Source organism: Cherax quadricarinatus, chromosome 68 (assembly GCF_038502225.1).
Source record: "Cherax quadricarinatus isolate ZL_2023a chromosome 68, ASM3850222v1, whole genome shotgun sequence".
In the NCBI taxonomy this organism is placed as follows: domain Eukaryota; kingdom Metazoa; phylum Arthropoda; class Malacostraca; order Decapoda; family Parastacidae; genus Cherax; species Cherax quadricarinatus.
Window position 1 is genome coordinate 15,395,048 of NC_091359.1, and position 17,764 is coordinate 15,412,811.

Here is a 17,764-nt window from a genome sequence, read left to right on the forward strand (position 1 = left end):
CTGGCATAGTGGCTCCATCAGGATACTTTTGACTTCCGTCAGACCTCTGCACTTGGGGTTCCCGTTGAGCTGGGCAACGAGCTGTGGTGAGGCTTCTCTTTATGATGTCATTGACCTCCTCATGTCTGGCATACTTCCCTTCTGATGTGTGACACACGAGACTATGAAGTCCGAATTGATCAGCCGTCGCCCTGCCGCAAATACACCTATGTTCGGTGAGGATGGGGGCGGCTAGGCGAAGAGCAACACCAATCCGAATGGTCTGTGGGTCGAGTCGAGTGCCCAGGAAGGAATTGGGAACAGCTAGAAGGAAATCTCCTGAGTGTGGTGCCTTCACTGCCAGGAGACGAGCTTTGTCGTTTCCTGAGGCGTTGGTAAGAATTGTGTTGGAGATTTTTTCCATGATCGGTTTGTCCCAGTGGGACTGTTTGTGTTCTTTGGGAGGAGCTGGTCTACTGGAGGAATCTGTAAGGGTGTCCCACCGAATCACTGCTTCAGTAAACCTGGGATCTTGACTAATGCACTGGAAGCCAAACACGAAGACAGAAAAGCAGGTAAAGCAACTTGCGTTGCTTTACGCACCCCTATACCTCCCAGTCGCACTGGGAGGGTTGCCTGATCCCATTGCTGATCCTCTAGTGCCTTTAGTGCCTTCTTAAAGGTTGATCTCAGGTGTGCGTCATATTCATCGAGTGTTGGGTTGTCAAAAGAGAGTGCACACCTCAGGAAGAAAGTGAGTCTTGGCATAGTAAGACACCTTGTGAGGAGATACAGAGCATCATGGGCATCAAGATGCCCATGTACCATCATGCAGGATTTTGACACAATGTACTGAAGTGTGTAAGCATGGGCGAAGAGGCTTCAGCAAAACGAAGAAACTTCAGTAAGGCGAAGAAACTTCAGAAAAGCGAGGAGACAACTTCAGTAAGGCGAGGAGAATTCCGTCAAGGATTCTAGGATGGTTCAGCAGCTAGGGCAGCAGCCTCAAATATTTCCTTCAGCAAGACTGGGGTTACATTTACTTGAGAGGAGGTATCTCTCCTCTCTCTCTCTCTCTCTCTCTCTCTCTCTCTCTCTCTCTCTCTCTCTCTCTCTCTCTCTCTCTCTCTCTCTCTCTCTCTCTCTCTCTCTCTCTCTCTCTCCCTTATGAGCGTCCATTACCATTGTGTGTACACACCTAAGCCATCATCGTCATTACGGTGCTCATAATTTCTCTCTCTCTCTCATATAAACTTCCACTCCTAAATTTGCACTGTATTCACTCCCTCCTCCTCGTACTGTGTTGGCAGGAAATTGTAATTTATGCTGGCTGTACTCTTTTTAATTTTCACATAGCACCTACATTACGAGAGAGAGAGAGAGAGAGAGAGAGAGAGAGAGAGAGACACTACATGCTTACTTTTACTTCTTCTGTAAATTAACTTTGATCCAAGGAACTGAGAATCCAGATTCATTTACTGGCTTTATGACTCGCTTTTTCACAGAAACTAATATACAATGGGACACAGTTGGAAGTTGAAGATTCAGATGAATCACAGGGATGTTAGGAAGTATTTCTTCAGTCACAGGGTAGTCAGGAAGTGGAATAGCTTGGGTAGCGATGTAGTGGAGGCAGAATCCATTCATAGCTTTAAGAAGAGGTATGATAAAGCTCATGGTTCAGGGAGAGTGACCCAGTAGCGGCCAGTGAAGAGGCGGGCCCAGGAGCCATGAATCGACCCCTGCAACCACAACTCGGTAAAAGCGCTTTCGTGACTACTCACATGATCAAGGAACAATAAAAGTAATGCTGTTGTTGTTGTAGGTTTGCCGGTACTTCCGGTCCGGGTCTTCTCCAGATGGCGACCCGGCGGTGGCCTCCCGGGCGGGGGTGTCGTTCATCTTCTTTCTTCTGTATTCTTTGATAAATTAGACACATGTATTCTTTCTTGGGGCCCTCCGGTTGGAGGGTGAGTTCTTCTGTCTTGCGGTGACTCCCCAAGTGGGAAGTATCTTCTCGTTTAGCATCTTCAGCAGCATAGGAGGGCGGAGGCAGCAATTACAGGGTTCGTTTTGGAGCCACACCCCAGCTTTAGCAGGCAGCAAAGTGCTGGGGAAACTTGCCTTCACGGTGATTGATCATTGACAGTCCTGCTAGGTGAGGGGTACCGTCTTCGGCAGTCCCATTCTGGAGAGTCCTGAATTTCTTTCTTGTGGTGTAATCGAGTGTCACAAAGCGGTGACTTTTTGAGAGTAGGTTGATCAGGGATTCAGTGGTGAATGATCGAGCTGAGTCGCAGGTGAACTTGACTGTCCCGTTGTGGAGGCGTTGAATAATTTCTGGAGTGTAAATTACGTTCTCATTCTGGTTGGTTGTGTAGAAGTATACACCAGGCAAGCAATGGACTTATTGTGAAGGAGTGGCAGTAGTACGTAGGGATGCATCCCAAGGCTTTTGTGTTTTAACCTTCTTGGCTGGTGGCTGAGACGATTGAGGTGAGGCGTCTGATTGGTCCGTTGTGACGGAGGTGGAAGCAGGTGCTGGTGGACTCTCATTGGTGGAATCGGTCGGCGTCTCAGTGGTCTCTGATTGGTCCATCTCTGTGTCGGGAGGAAGGTGTGGTAGCGGTGGAGCAGCGGTAATGTTGGCGACATTTGCGGTGGATTTTATAATCTCTGTGGAAGGTGGAGATGCAGGGAATGTGAAACCAGGTATGTTGTTGAGCTTGAAGAGTTCGTTGATGGTGGTGTTGAAGGAACCAGGTTCAGCTACATTCTTGACATGAGCATACATGATGCAGTAAAGAATCTTGGTGGAGTCGCCAGCAAGAGCTGGCGAAGAAGTGGTAGATGCAGCTTGCGTGGCTTGAAGAATCTTGGTAGTATCTGCTTGAAGCTTGGTAATAGCAGCATATGTAGTCGCTTCTGCAGTAGGTTTTTTGTTGTTTCTTAAGTATATCTCGTCTGGTTGGGCACTTGGCAGCAAGAGTATGGTGATCATTCTTGCAGTTCAAGCATTTAGGTGGAGAGGCAGTAGTGCACGTCTTGAAGTCCTGACCTTCTTGGCCGCAGGTGGAGCAGAACTTCTTATTCTTGGCATCAAAAGAAGGCATATAAAGGGTCTAGACCACATGTCACCATCACATCCCACAACAAAGCAACACCTGACGCGCGACTCATAAGAAAGAGAACACTGCAGCAGGCCCGCTGGCCCAACTAGACAGGTCCTTCAAGCAACCCACAAACAAACTATTCTACCCATGAATTAAGATTTATTATTTGTCCAATGTATTATTAAATTCTTCCCAAATTCTATTAATTATAAATGGATCTAATTTATATAAACCAAAGGAAATATTCATATTATTGTCAAAACTGTTTTTTATGAAACAAGATTCAATTATATTCCTGTCGACCATGGACTTTCTTGATACACTTTTTCAACTTTCTGAAAATCAATTGGATGGTTAAAATCTTTCACATAAATAAATAGAGCATTGGAATCGTGTCCAGTTCTAATGCTATATTTATGTTGTTTTAATCTTAGTTCGAGATTTTTACCAGTTTGACCGTAATAAACTTTATCGCAAATTTTACAAGGAATCTTATAGACACATCCATCAGCATTTTGGGGGGAATTCTTTATCAAAATTTTTTTTACTGTATCAAGATTTTTAAATACAACTTTGATATTAAAAGATTTAAGAAGAGAAGGCATATCAACCAAGTTTTCATGGTAAGGGAGAACCAACATATTTTTAGTTGAATAAGGCTGGTTGTCCCTTTTTGGATTGTAAAAAGTATTTCTAGCAACTTTAAAAGATTTATCAATTACATTTCTTGGGTATTTTAAATCATTACCTATTTCATAAATTTTGGATATTTTCTCATCTATGAACTCAGGACTACAAATTCGTAAAGCTCTCAAAAACATTGATGAGAAAAAAGACAGTTTGACTCTATCTTGATGCGAGGAATAATAGTGGACATAGGAACAGTTATTTGTAGGTTTTCTGTAAATTTTAAATTTGAATTCATTATTACCCTTAATAATTAAAACATCTAGATAAGGCAATGAGTTATTTTCACCATTTCCTTGGAAAATTAAATAGTTTAGCCCATTCTATAAACTTTACTGTTGAGTTTGAAGAAAATAACTCATTGCCTTTCCTAGATGTTTTAATTATTAAGGGTAATAATGAATTCAAATTTAAAATTTACAGAAAACCTACAAATAACTTTTCTTATTTGTGGTTGCAGGGGTCGAGTCATAGCTCCTGGCCCCGCCTCTTCACTGATTGTGTGTGTGTATGTATGTGGGTGTGTGTGTGTGTGTGTGTGTGTGTGTGTGTGTGTGTGTGTGTGTGTGTGTGTGTGTGTGTGTGTGTGTGTGTGTGTGTGTGGGTGGGTGTGTGTGTGTGTGTGTGTGTGTGAGTGTGTGTGTGTGTGTGTGTGTGTGTGTGTGTGTGTGTGTGTGTGTGTGTGTGTGTGTCTCTGTACTCACCTATTTGTACTCACCTATTTGTGGTTGCAGGGGTCGAGTCATAGCTCCTGGCCCCGCCTCTTCACTGATTGCTACTAGGTCCTCTCTCTCCCTGCTCCATGAGCTTTATCATACCTCGCCTTAAAACTATGTATGGTTCCCGCCTCCACTACTTCACTTTCTAGACTATTCCATGACTTGACTACTCTATGACTGAAGAAATACTTCCTAACATCCCTTCGATTCATCTGAGTCTTCAACTTCCAATTGTGACCTCTTGTGTCTGTGTCCCATCTCTGGAACATCCTGTCTTTGTCCACCTTGTCTATTCCGCGCAGTATTTTATATGTAGTTATCATGTCTCCCCTGACCCTCCTGGCCTCCAGTGTCGTCAGGCCGATTTCCCTCAACCTTTCTTCGTAGGACAATCCCCGTAGCTCTGGGACTAGTCTTGTTGCAAACCTTTGCACTTTCTCTAATTTCTTGACGTGCTTGACTAGGTGTGGATTCCAAACTGGTGCTGCATACTCCAGTATGGGCCTGACGTAAATGGTATACAGGGTCTTGAACGACTCCTTACTGAGGTATCGGAACGCTATCCGTAGGTTTGCCAGGCGCCCGTATGCTGCAGCAGTTATCTGATTTATGTGCGCCTCAGGAGATATGCTCGGTGTTATACTCACCCCCAGATCTTTTTCCTTGAGTGAGGTTTGCAGTCTTTGGCCATCTAAACTATATTGTGTCTGCGGTCTTCTTTGCCCTTCCCCAATCTTCATGACTTTGCATTTGGCAGGGTTAAACTCAAGGAGCCAGTTTCTGGACCAGGCTTGCAACCTGTCCAGGTCTCTTTGTAGACCTGCCTGATCCTCATCCGATTTGATTCTTCTCATTAACTTCACATCATCTGCAAACAAGGACACTTCTGAGTCTATCCCTTCCGTTATGTCGTTCACATATACCAAGAACAGCACAGGTCCTAGGACTGACCCCTGTGGAACCCCGCTTGTCACAAGCGCCCACTCTGACACCTCGTCACGTACCATGACTCGTTGTTGCCTCCCTGTCAGGTATTCTCTGATCCATTGCAGTGCCTTTCCTGTTATGTGTGCCTGATCTTCTATCTTTTTCAGTAACCTCTTGTGAGGAACTGTGTCGAAGGCCTTTTTGCAGTCCAAAAAAATGCAGTCGATCCACCCCTCTCTCTCTTGTCTTACTTCTGTCACCTTGTCATAAAACTCTAGTAGATTTGTGACACAGGATTTTCCTTCCCTGAAACCATGCTGGTTGTCAATTATACACTTGTTTCTTTCCAGGTGCTCCACCACTCTCCTCCTGATGATCTTCTCCATGACCTTGCATACTATACACGTTAGTGATACAGGTCTGTAGTTTAGTGCCTCATGTCTGTCTCCCTTTTTAAAAATTGGGACTACATTTGCCATCTTCCATACCTCAGGGAGTTGCCCAGTTTCAAATGATGTGTTGAAGATCTTTGTTAATGGCACACACAATATCTCTGCTCCCTCTTTAAGGACCCATGGAGAGATGTTGTCTGGTCCCACTGCCTTTGAGGTGTCAAGTTCGCATAGCAGCTTCTTCACTTCCTCCTTGGTTATATGTACCTCATCCAGCACTTGCTGGTGTACCCCCTTGTTCTGATTTCCTGGAGTCCTACTGGTTTCCACTGTAAATACTTCTTTAAATCTCGTGTTGAGCTCCTGACATACCTCTCGGTCGTTGCTTGTGAATTCCCCATCACCCTTCCTCAGTCTGATTACCTGGTCCTTGACTGTTGTTTTCCTCCTGATGTGGCTGTACAACAGCTTCGGGTCAGTCTTGACTTTCGATGCTATGTCATTTTCATATTGTCGCTGAGCCTCCCTTCTTATCTGTGCATATTCATTTCTGGCTCTCCGGCTAATCTCTTTATTTTCCTGAGTTCTCTGTCTTCTGTACCTTTTCCATTCTCTAGTACACCTAGTTTTTGCCTCCCTACACCTTTGGGTGAACCAAGGACTCATTCTGTTCTTCCCATTATTTCTGTTTCCCTTGGGAACAAACCTCTCCTCTGCCTCCTTGCATTTTGTTGTCACATAGTCCATCATTTCTTGTACTGGTTTTCCTGTCAGTTCCCTCTCCCACTGAATGTTTTGAAGGAAGTTCCTCATGCCCGAGTAGTTCCCCCTTTTGTAGTTTGGTTTTTCCCATCCTATTCCTGCTACTCTCTCCACTTGGAGCTCAACTATGTGTGTGTGTGTGTGTGACACCTCAACCTGCCATTATCGTTCTTTAAATCAATTAATCAAGCGGTCAGTTTTTTCTGATGACTGAGGGTCAGTCATTGTTGTATTTCTGACGCGCTGGCAAATACCTTCATAAACGAACGCGTATATTTAATGTTTACTGATCAATTACTATACTGTACAGCCAGGATGGATGGAAGCTTTGATTGGTACATCGTGTTAATTATTGAGCAGTATACGGTCGCACACACACACACACACACACACACACACACACACACACACACACACACACACACACACACACACACACACACACAAACACACACACTCACACACACACACACATACACACACACACATACTCACACACACACACATACACACACACACACACACACATACACACATACACGAAAGAATCAAGGAGACATCCCCAGACATAATAGCACTCACAGAAACAAAACTCACCAGAATAATAACAGATTCAATCTTTCCACCCAGATATCAAATCCTCAGGAAAGACAGAGGGAGGAGAGGGGGAGGAGGAGTTGCACTGCTCATTAAAAACCAGTGGGGTTTTGAGAAAATGGAAGGAATGGATGACACGGGCGAAAGGGACTACTTAGTAGGAACAATCCAGTCTGAGGGACATAAGGTGATAATTGCAGTAATGTACAACCCACCACAGAACAGCAGGAGGCCAAGAGAAGAATACGATGAGAGCATCAGAGCAATGGTCGACACACTAGCAGAGGTGGCCAGGAGAGCACACATGGGGGGAGCAAAGTTACTAGTTATGGGTGATTTCAATCACAAGGAGATTGACTGGGAAAACCTGGAGCCCCATGGGGGTCCCGAAACATGGAGAGCCAAGATGATGGATGTGGTACTGGAAAACCTCCTGCATCAACATGTTAGAGACACTACCAGAGAGAGAGAGGAGAGGATGAACCAGCAAGACTGAACCTTGTATTCACCTAGAGTAGTTCAGACATCGAGGATATCATGTATGAAAGGCCCCTGGGAGCTAGTGATCATGTGGTTCTATGGTACATCGTGTTAATTATTGAGCAGTATACGGTCGCACACACACACACACACACACACACACACACACACACACACACACACACACACACACACACACACACAAACACACACACTCACACACACACACATACACACACACACACATACTCACACACACACACATACACACACACACACACACATACACACATACACGAAAGAATCAAGGAGACATCCCCAGACATAATAGCACTCACAGAAACAAAACTCACCAGAATAATAACAGATTCAATCTTTCCACCCAGATATCAAATCCTCAGGAAAGACAGAGGGAGGAGAGGGGGAGGAGGAGTTGCACTGCTCATTAAAAACCAGTGGGGTTTTGAGAAAATGGAAGGAATGGATGACACGGGCGAAAGGGACTACTTAGTAGGAACAATCCAGTCTGAGGGACATAAGGTGATAATTGCAGTAATGTACAACCCACCACAGAACTGCAGAAGGCCAAGAGAAGAATACGATGAGAGCATCAGAGCAATGGTCGACACACTAGCAGAGGTGGCCAGGAGAGCACACATGGGGGGAGCAAAGTTACTAGTTATGGGTGATTTCAATCACAAGGAGATTGACTGGGAAAACCTGGAGCCCCATGGGGGTCCCGAAACATGGAGAGCCAAGATGATGGATGTGGTACTGGAAAACCTCCTGCATCAACATGTTAGAGACACTACCAGAGAGAGAGAGGAGAGGATGAACCAGCAAGACTGAACCTTGTATTCACCTAGAGTAGTTCAGACATCGAGGATATCATGTATGAAAGGCCCCTGGGAGCTAGTGATCATGTGGTTCTATGCTTCGACTACATAGTTTAGCTCCAAGTGGAGAGAGTAGCAGGAATAGGGTGGGAAAAACCAAACTACAAAAGGGGGAACTACTCAGGCATGAGGAACTTCCTTCAAGACATTCAGTGGGAGAGGGAACTGACAGGAAAACCAGTACAAGAAATGGACTATGTGGCAACAAAATGCAAGGAGGCAGAGGAGAGGTTTGTTCCCAAGGGAAACAGAAATAATGGGAAGAACAGAACGAGTCCTTGGTTCACCCAAAGGTGTAGGGAGGCAAAAACTGGGTGTACTAGAGAATGGAAAAGGTACAGAAGACAAAGAACTCAGGAAAATAAAGAGATTAGCCAAAGAGTCAGAAACGAATATGCACAGATAAGAAGGGAGGCTCAGCGACAATATGAAAATGACATAGCATCGAAAGTCAAGACTGACCCGAAGCTGTTGTACAGCCACATCAGGAGGAAAACAACAGTCAAGGACCAGGTAATCAGACTGAGGAAGGGTGATGGGGAATTCACAAGAAACGACCGAGAGGTATGTCAGGAGCGCAACACAAGATTTAAAGAAGTATTTACAGTGGAAACCAGTAGGACTCCAGGAAATCAGAACGGGGGTACACCAGCAAGTGCTGGATGAGGTACATATAACCAAGGAGGAGGTGAAGAAGCTGCTATGCGAACTTGACACCTCAAAGGCGGTGGGACCAGACAACATCTCTCCGTGGGTCCTTAAAGAGGGAGCAGAGATATTGTGTGTGCCATTGACAAAGATCTTCAACACATTACTTGAAACTGGGCAACTCCCTGAGGTATGGAAGATGGCAAATGTAGTCCCAATTTTTAAAAATGGAGAAAGACATGAGGCACTAAACTACAGACCTGTATCACTAACGTGTATAGTATGCAAGGTCATGGAGAAGATCAGGAGAGTGGTGGAGCACCTGGAAAGAAACAAGTGTATAATTGACAACCAGCACGGTTTCAGGGAAGGAAAATCCTGTGTCACAAACCTACTAGAGTTTTACGACAAGGTGACAGAAGTAAGACAAGAGAGAGAGGGGTGGATCAACTGCATTTTTTTGGACTGCATGAAGGCCTTCGACACAGTTCCTCACAAGAGGTTACTGCAAAAGCTAGAGGATCAGGCACACATAACAGGAAAGGCACTGCAATGGATCAGAGAATACCTGACAGGGAGGCAACAACGAGTCATGGTACGTGACGAGGTGCCAGAGTGGGCGCCTGTGACAAGCGGGGTTCCACAAGGGTCAGTCCTAGGACCTGTGCTGTTCTTGGTATATGTGAACGACATAACGGAAGGGATAGACTCAGAAGTTTCCTTGTTTGTAGATGATGTGAAGTTAATGAGAAGAATCAAATCGGATGAGGATCAGGCAGGACTACAAAGAGACCTGGACAGGCTACAAGCCTGGTCCAGCAACTTGTTCCTTGAGTTTAACCCTGCCAAATGCAAAGTCATGAAGATTGGGGAAGGGAAAAGAAGACCGCAGACACAATATAGTTTAGATGGCCAAAGACTGCAAACCTCACTCAAGGAAAAAGATCTGGGGGTGAGTATAACACCGAGCATATCTCCTGAGGCGCACATCAATCAGATAACTGCTGCAGCATACGGGCGCCTGGCAAACCTACGGACAGCGTTCCGATACCTCAGTAAGGATTCGTTCAAGACTCTGTATACCATTTACGTCAGGCCCATACTGGAGTATGCAGCACCAGTTTGGAATCCACACCTAGTCAAGCACGTCAAGAAATTAGAGAAAGTGCAAAGGTTTGCAACAAGACTAGTCCCAGAGCTATGGGGATTGTCCTACGAAGAAAGGTTGAGGGAAATCGGCCTGACGACACTGGAGGCTAGGAGGGTCAGGGGAGACATGATAACGACATATAAAATACTGCGCGGAATAGACAAGGTGGACAAAGACGGGATGTTCCAGAGAAGGGACACAGACACAAGGGGTCACAATTGGAAGTTGAAGACTCAGATGAATCAAAGGGATGTTAGGAAGTATTTCTTCAGTCATAGAGTAGTCACGCCGTGGAATAGCCTAGAAAGTGACGTAGTGGAGGCGGGAACCATACATAGTTTTAAGGCGAGGTATGATAGCGCTCATGGGGCAGGGAGAGAGAGGACCTAGTAGCAATCAGCGAAGAGGCGGGGCCAGGAGCTGTGACTCGACCCCTGCAACCACAAATAGGTGAGTACAAATAGGTGAGTACACACATACACACATACACATACACTCACACACATACACACACACACACTCCTAACAACAATATTCAATACATCTATCGAAACAGGGAGATTGCCTGAGGCATGGAAGACAGCAAATGTAGTCCCAATCTTTAAAAAAGGAGACAGACGTGAAGCACTAAACTACAGACCATTGTCACTGACTTGTATAGTATGCAAAATCATGGAGAAGATTATCAGGAGAAGAGTGGTGGAACACCTAGAAAGGAATGATCTCATCAACAGCAGCCAACATGGTTTCAGGGACGGGAAATCCTGTGTCACAAACCTACTGGAGTTCTACGACTTTGTGACAGAAGTAAGACAAGAGAGAGAGAGGGGTGGGTGGATTGCATGTTGTTGGACTGCAAGAAGGCGTTTGACAGTTCCACACAAGAGATTAGTGCAAAAACTGGAGGACCAAGCAGGGATAACAGGGAAGGCACTACAATGGATCAGGGAATACTTGTCAGGAAGACAGCAGCGAGTGGAAACATAAACACATATGCAGTTTAATGTGATCCTTTGTTGACAACGTTTCGCCCACAAAGTGGGCTTTTTCAAGCCACAAACAGATCTACCTGGGGTGGAAGGTACGTGAGTATTTATAGTCAGGTTCAGAATGTTGAGGTCAGGTGGAGAATGTTGCATCTGATGATCTACCGGGTGGGGTTATAGAGTCTAAAATCTTGGGGTAGCTTGGCAGGGGTATTGGACAAGTCGTGAGTAGACCTTCTGCAGTGTTCTATGTTCTTATGTGGGATAGCGATGAAGAAGTTTCCTGGCAAGTGGTTCAGCTATGTTATAGAAGCCATTGTTCTGGTTGAAATGGCTTCTATAACATAGAAGTGGTGACCTGTACTTATCGAGTGGTGACCTGTACTTAACTCTGTGAAGAAGTGTCTTGTGTGCTCTCCGTGGACTCAACTAAGATGGCCTCCATCGAGCAACTTTACCAGCAGCTCAAGGAAGAATTGAGGGTAGCGAAGATGGAGATACGGCGATTGGCCGAGGAAAACAAGAGGATTCGTAGTAGTCCTCCTGTTTCGAGTCCTCAGGTCAAGAAGGGATCGTGGTCAGTGGCTGGACAGCAGGGGACGAAATTGACGATCAAGAAGACGAATGGAAAGCCAGAAACGATGAAGAAGAAAGAGACTGCTGTGGAAACTCCTGTGGAAACCTCCAACGCATTCTCGGTGCTATCAGACGAATGTGAGTCGACTACTGGGATCGTCATGACGAACGACAACAAGGTAAGAATATTGTTGTTGTTGGGGATAGCCAGGTTAGATACATGGATAGGGCATTCTGCCTGAAGGACAGGAGTAGGAGACAGAGGGTTTGCTTTCCTGGGGCTGGGATTGAGGACATTGTTAGCCGGCTTGACAACATCATGAACGGTAATGGGATCAATCCTATTATTTGCCTCAGTGCTGGAGGCAATGATGTAGGCAAGCGTAGAAGTGAGGATTTAGTTAGAAAGTTCAGGACAGCTATAGACATAATTAGGAAGAAGGGGGGAGTGCCCTGTTATATGTGGCATTTTACCAAGAGGTGGTGTTGGAAATGAATGGTTGTCCAGAGCAATTGGTATTAATTGTTGGCTGGATAAACACTGTAAGGATAATGCAGCACCATTCATTGACAACTGGGACAACTTCTATGACCGAAATGACATGTATGCCAGGGATGGGGTTCACTTATCCAGGGCAGGTGTGGATTCTCTTGCTAACTCAGTTGAGGGGGTTGTTAGGACTTTAAACTAGGATTAGTTAGATGCATGGGTTTAGAAATGATAAATAATGAGTAAGGATAAATTAACTTATGCTCTGATATTAAGAATCTTAATAGTAACTGTCATGGAGTAACTCTGGGTAATGATAATTTCAGAAATTGTGTAAAAACAAAGATCAATAGGAAAAATGTGCAGGAGAAAAAACATATGATGGTTTTTTATGCTAACAGTCGAAGTGCAAGAAATAAAATTAATGAACTACGTTTGGTAGCATGTGCTGGGAACTTTGATATCATTGCATTAACTGAAACGTGGTATGATTTAAAGAGTCGGGATATGACTGCTGAGTGTAATATTCAAGGATTTAAGTTGTTCCATGTGGATAGATGTAATGGGAAGGGGGAAGGAGTTGCATTATATGTTCGAGAAAATATTAATTGTTGCATAAAAACAGATATAAAAATAGATGGAGCAGTAACAGAATCTGTTTGGGTAGAGTTTGTAGAGGGTCAAGAAAAGTTAATTCTTGGTGTAATAGACCGACCTCCAGGCTTGGATCACGATGGAGGGAGACTTCTTTGGGACGAAATTGTTAGGGCTTCTGGACACAGTAACGTAGTCATAGTAGGGGACTTTAACTTTAGTCAAATTGACTGGAATTCTTTGACAGGTAATCTAGAGTCCAGTGACTTTATGGAAACAGTTCAGGACTGTTTTCTGAAGCAGAGCGAAACAGAGCCTACCAGGGGTAATAATTTGCTAGACCTAGTCTTGTCAAACAAGGAAACACTCGTGAATAATCTGGAGATCACTGAAGAGCTTGGCGCAAGTGATCACAAATCCATCACTTTTAGCATTAACTGGGAATACAAGAATAATGATAATACAGTAAAAATCCCTGATTTCCGTTCTGCCGACTATAATGGACTTAGGGAACATCTGTCTAATCTTGATTGGGGTTATCTAGCTAATGATTTTATTGGCGATGATTATACTTATGAAAAAGATCTTGGGGTGAGTATAACACCAGGCACATCTCCTGAAGCGCACATCAACCAAATAACTGCTGCAGCATATGGACGCCTAGCAAACCTCAGAGCAGCATTCCGACATCTTAATAAGGAATCGTTCAGGGCCCTGTACATCGTGTACGTTAGGCCCATATTGGAGTATGCGGCACCAGTTTGGAACCCACACCTAGCCAAGCACGTAAAGAAATTAGAGAAAGCGCAAAGGTTTGCAACAAGACTAGTCCCAGAGCTAAGGGGTATGTCCTACGAGGAGAGGTTAAGGGAAATCGACCTGACGACACTGGAGGACAGGAGAGATAGGGGGGACATGATAACGACATACAAAACACTGAGAGGAATTGACAAGGTGGACAAAGACAGGATGTTCCAGAGATGGGACACAGCAACAAGGGGACACAGTTGGAAGTTGAAGACACAGATGAATCACAGGATGTTAGGAAGTATTTCTTCAGCCACAGAGTAGTCAGGAAGTGGAATAACTTGGGAAGCGATGTAGTGGAGGCAGGATCCATACATAGCTTTAAGCAGAGGTATGATAAAGTTCACGGTTCAGGGAGAGTGACCTAGTAGCGACCAGTGAAGAGGCTGGGCCAGGAGTTAGGACTCGACCCCCGCAAGTACAATTAGGTGAGTACACACACAGAGGGAAAAGAAACACTAGAATAAACATTGTTGAGGTCTGGAGTCTGCCACAAGGCATAGGAAGAGAGTGTGAAGCATCACAATCCTTCGCTTAAGGTTCACGATCCTCTACTCGGAAAGTTAATCAGGTTCTGATCGTATACCGGACTCTCAAGCGTCTTCCCCCCAATCAGACGCGGGCCAGACAGCTGTTTGTCTACAACAACAGACGCTACTGTTTCCTGCTGTTACTGCCTGCAGGCAACACATGTCATTACCTCTGTGTCTATAACAGCGCTACTGTTGGCTGCTGTCACTGTGTGCAGGCAGTACAGATCATGTCTTGATAGAGTTGTCAGTTCTCTGTACACAGTTCAGCATCTTGGATACCTCGAAGTTCACAATAACTGAAAATAACTGCAGCCTCCATACCAAAAAAATTGTTAAGTTATCCCCGTTTCCTTCTCCTCCTCCACCCCAATCTCAAAAAATAAACAAAGATGATAAAATCATCTGGCCTTCCCTATTTATGGAGCATCTTATGGAACTCAAAATGAGCTGCTGCAGGGTTCCACTGAATCCTAGTTTGGTAGAGCACATGAGGAAATCCAGACAGCGGAAATATTTATCCTATTCCAAGGTTACTTCACGATAAACTAGATTATAGTCTAGCTGCTGCTACCTACATTTTGTGGTATAGCAATAAAACCTTTTACAAACGTCAGAACAGAAGTTTCGGACACGTGGCATGAAAATACATGTTTGAAAAAGCACGAACCACATACCTTTTCCCCAGCTTGCTCCTCATGTTGTAGTTTATAGCGAGCTAAAACGTTACACAGTATCGAGCCCTGTCACCAGCTAGCTCTTCCTGTTGTGGTTTGTAGGACAACTGACACATTACACCGTATCTAAGCCTATCACAAGCTAGCTGTTCTTGTTGTGGTTTGTAAGACAACTGACACATTACACCGTATCTAAGCCTATCACCAGCTAGCTGTTCTTGTTGTGGTTTGTAAGACAACTGACACATTACACCGTATCTAAGCCTATCACCAGCTAGCTCTTCTTGTTGTGGTTTGTAGGACAACTGACACATTACACCGTATCTAAGCCTATCACCAGCTAGCTCTTCTTGTTGTGGTTCATAGGGCAACTTACACGCTACACCGTATCGAACCCTTTCACCAGCTGGCTTCAGGCCTTCACAAACAAGGGTTCAACTATGTTGAAATCGGCGGCTTCTCCCAGCGGCTGCAACTCTGCCCAATCTGTCGACTATTCAGCTTAACTTTGAGGGAAAGTTTCCTCGCCTCATGCGTTAAATTGGAAGCTCAGCTTATTACTGCTGGGCAAAGCTTGGTGCACCAGTTACCTCTGAGGTCCTCCACACTTAACGTTCTCTTTATAAAATCGTCTTTAAATACTTAGACTTTCTGTGGGCTTTTCTGGAGGATTTGGTTGATTAAATATGCACAAACATAATACGTAGTGTATATGAACCTAAAAGTGTAAGTAAATTCTACGTGTTTATACACGGAGTAGTAAGTGTATCTCTCAATATATATATATAATAAAAGGTGGGGTTTTTCAGTGTAAGATAAGATAAGATAAGATTTCGTTCGGATTTTTAACCCCGGAGGGTTAGCCACCCAGGATAACCCAAGAAAGTCAGTGCGTCATCGAGGACTGTCTAACTTATTTCCATTGGGGTCCTTAATCTTGTCCCCCAGGATGCGACCCACACCAGTCGACTAACACCCAGGTACCTATATGCTGCTAGGTGAACAGGACAACAGGTGTAAGGAAACGTGTCGAAATGTTTCCACCCGCCGGGAATCGAACCCGGGCCCTCCGTGTGTGAAGCGGGAGCTTTAGCCACCAGGCCACCGGGCCACCCACTATATAAACACTATATAAACATCTCTCAGTCTATGGTAACTTTCTCTTAGTGTATATACACTGATATGTATGTATATCTTAGTGCATATACACTGGGAGGTGTTTATCTGGTGATCGTGGTGCAGGCTCGATCCTCCGTGTGGAGAACTTAGAACTTCTCCGTATATATATTTTCAGTCTTTCAAAAACTTGCAATAAGAATCAGAATGGTCAGTAAAATATTGTTTTATAGTTGAAGTTTTGATATTCACTTTACTCACCTTCCACCACAACACTGCTCAACACTGCTCAACACTGCTCAACACTGCTCAACACTGCTCAACACTGCTCAACACTGCTCAACACTGCTCAACACTGCTCAACACTGCTCAACACTACACAACACTGCTCAACACTGCTCAACACTGCTCAACACTGCTCAACACTGCTCAACACTACACAACACTGCTCAACACTGCTCAACACTGCTCAACACTACACAACACTGCTCAACACTACTCAACACTGCTCAACACTGCTCAACACTGCTCAACACTACACAACACTGCTCAACACTGCTCAACACTGCTCAACACTACACAACACTGCTCAACACTGCTCAACACTGCTCAACACTACACAACACTGCTCAACACTGCTCAACACTACACAACACTGCTCAACACTGCTCAACACTGCTCAACACTGCTCAACACTGCTCAACACTACACAACACTGCTCAACACTGCTCAACACTGCTCAACACTACACAACACTGCTCAACACTGCTCAACACTGCTCAACACTGCTCAACACTGCTCAACACTACACAACACTGCTCAACACTGCTCAACACTGCTCAACACTACACAACACTGCTCAACACTGCTCAACACTGCTCAACACTGCTCAACACTGCTCAACACTGCTCAACACTGCTCAACACTGCTCAACACTGCTCAACACTACACAACACTGCTCAACACTGCTCAACACTGCTCAACACTGCTCAACACTGCTCAACACTGCTCAACACTGCTCAACACTGCTCAACACTGTTCAACACTGCTCAACACTGCTCAACACTGCTCAACACTGCTCAACACTGTTCAACACTGCTCAACACTGCTCAACACTGCTCAACACTGCTCAACACTGCTCAACACTGCTCAACACTGCTCAACACTGCTCAACACTGGTCAACACTACACAACACTGCTCAACACTGCTCAACACTGCTCAACACTGCTCAACACTGCTCAACACTGCTCAACACTGCTCAACACTGCTCAACACTGCTCAACACTGCTCATCACTGCTCAACACTGCTCAACACTGCTCAACACTGCTCAACACTGCTCAACACTACACAACACTGCTCAACACTGCTCAACACTGCTCAACACTGCTCAACACTGCTCAACACTGCTCAACACTGCTCAACACTGCTCAACACTACACAACACTGCTCAACACTACTCAACACTGCTCAACACTACACAACACTACACAACACTACACAACACTGCTCAACACTACACAACACCACACAACACTACACAACACTACACAACACTGCTCAACACTACACAACACTACACAACACTACACAACACTGCTCAACACTACACAACACTGCTCAACACTACACAACACTG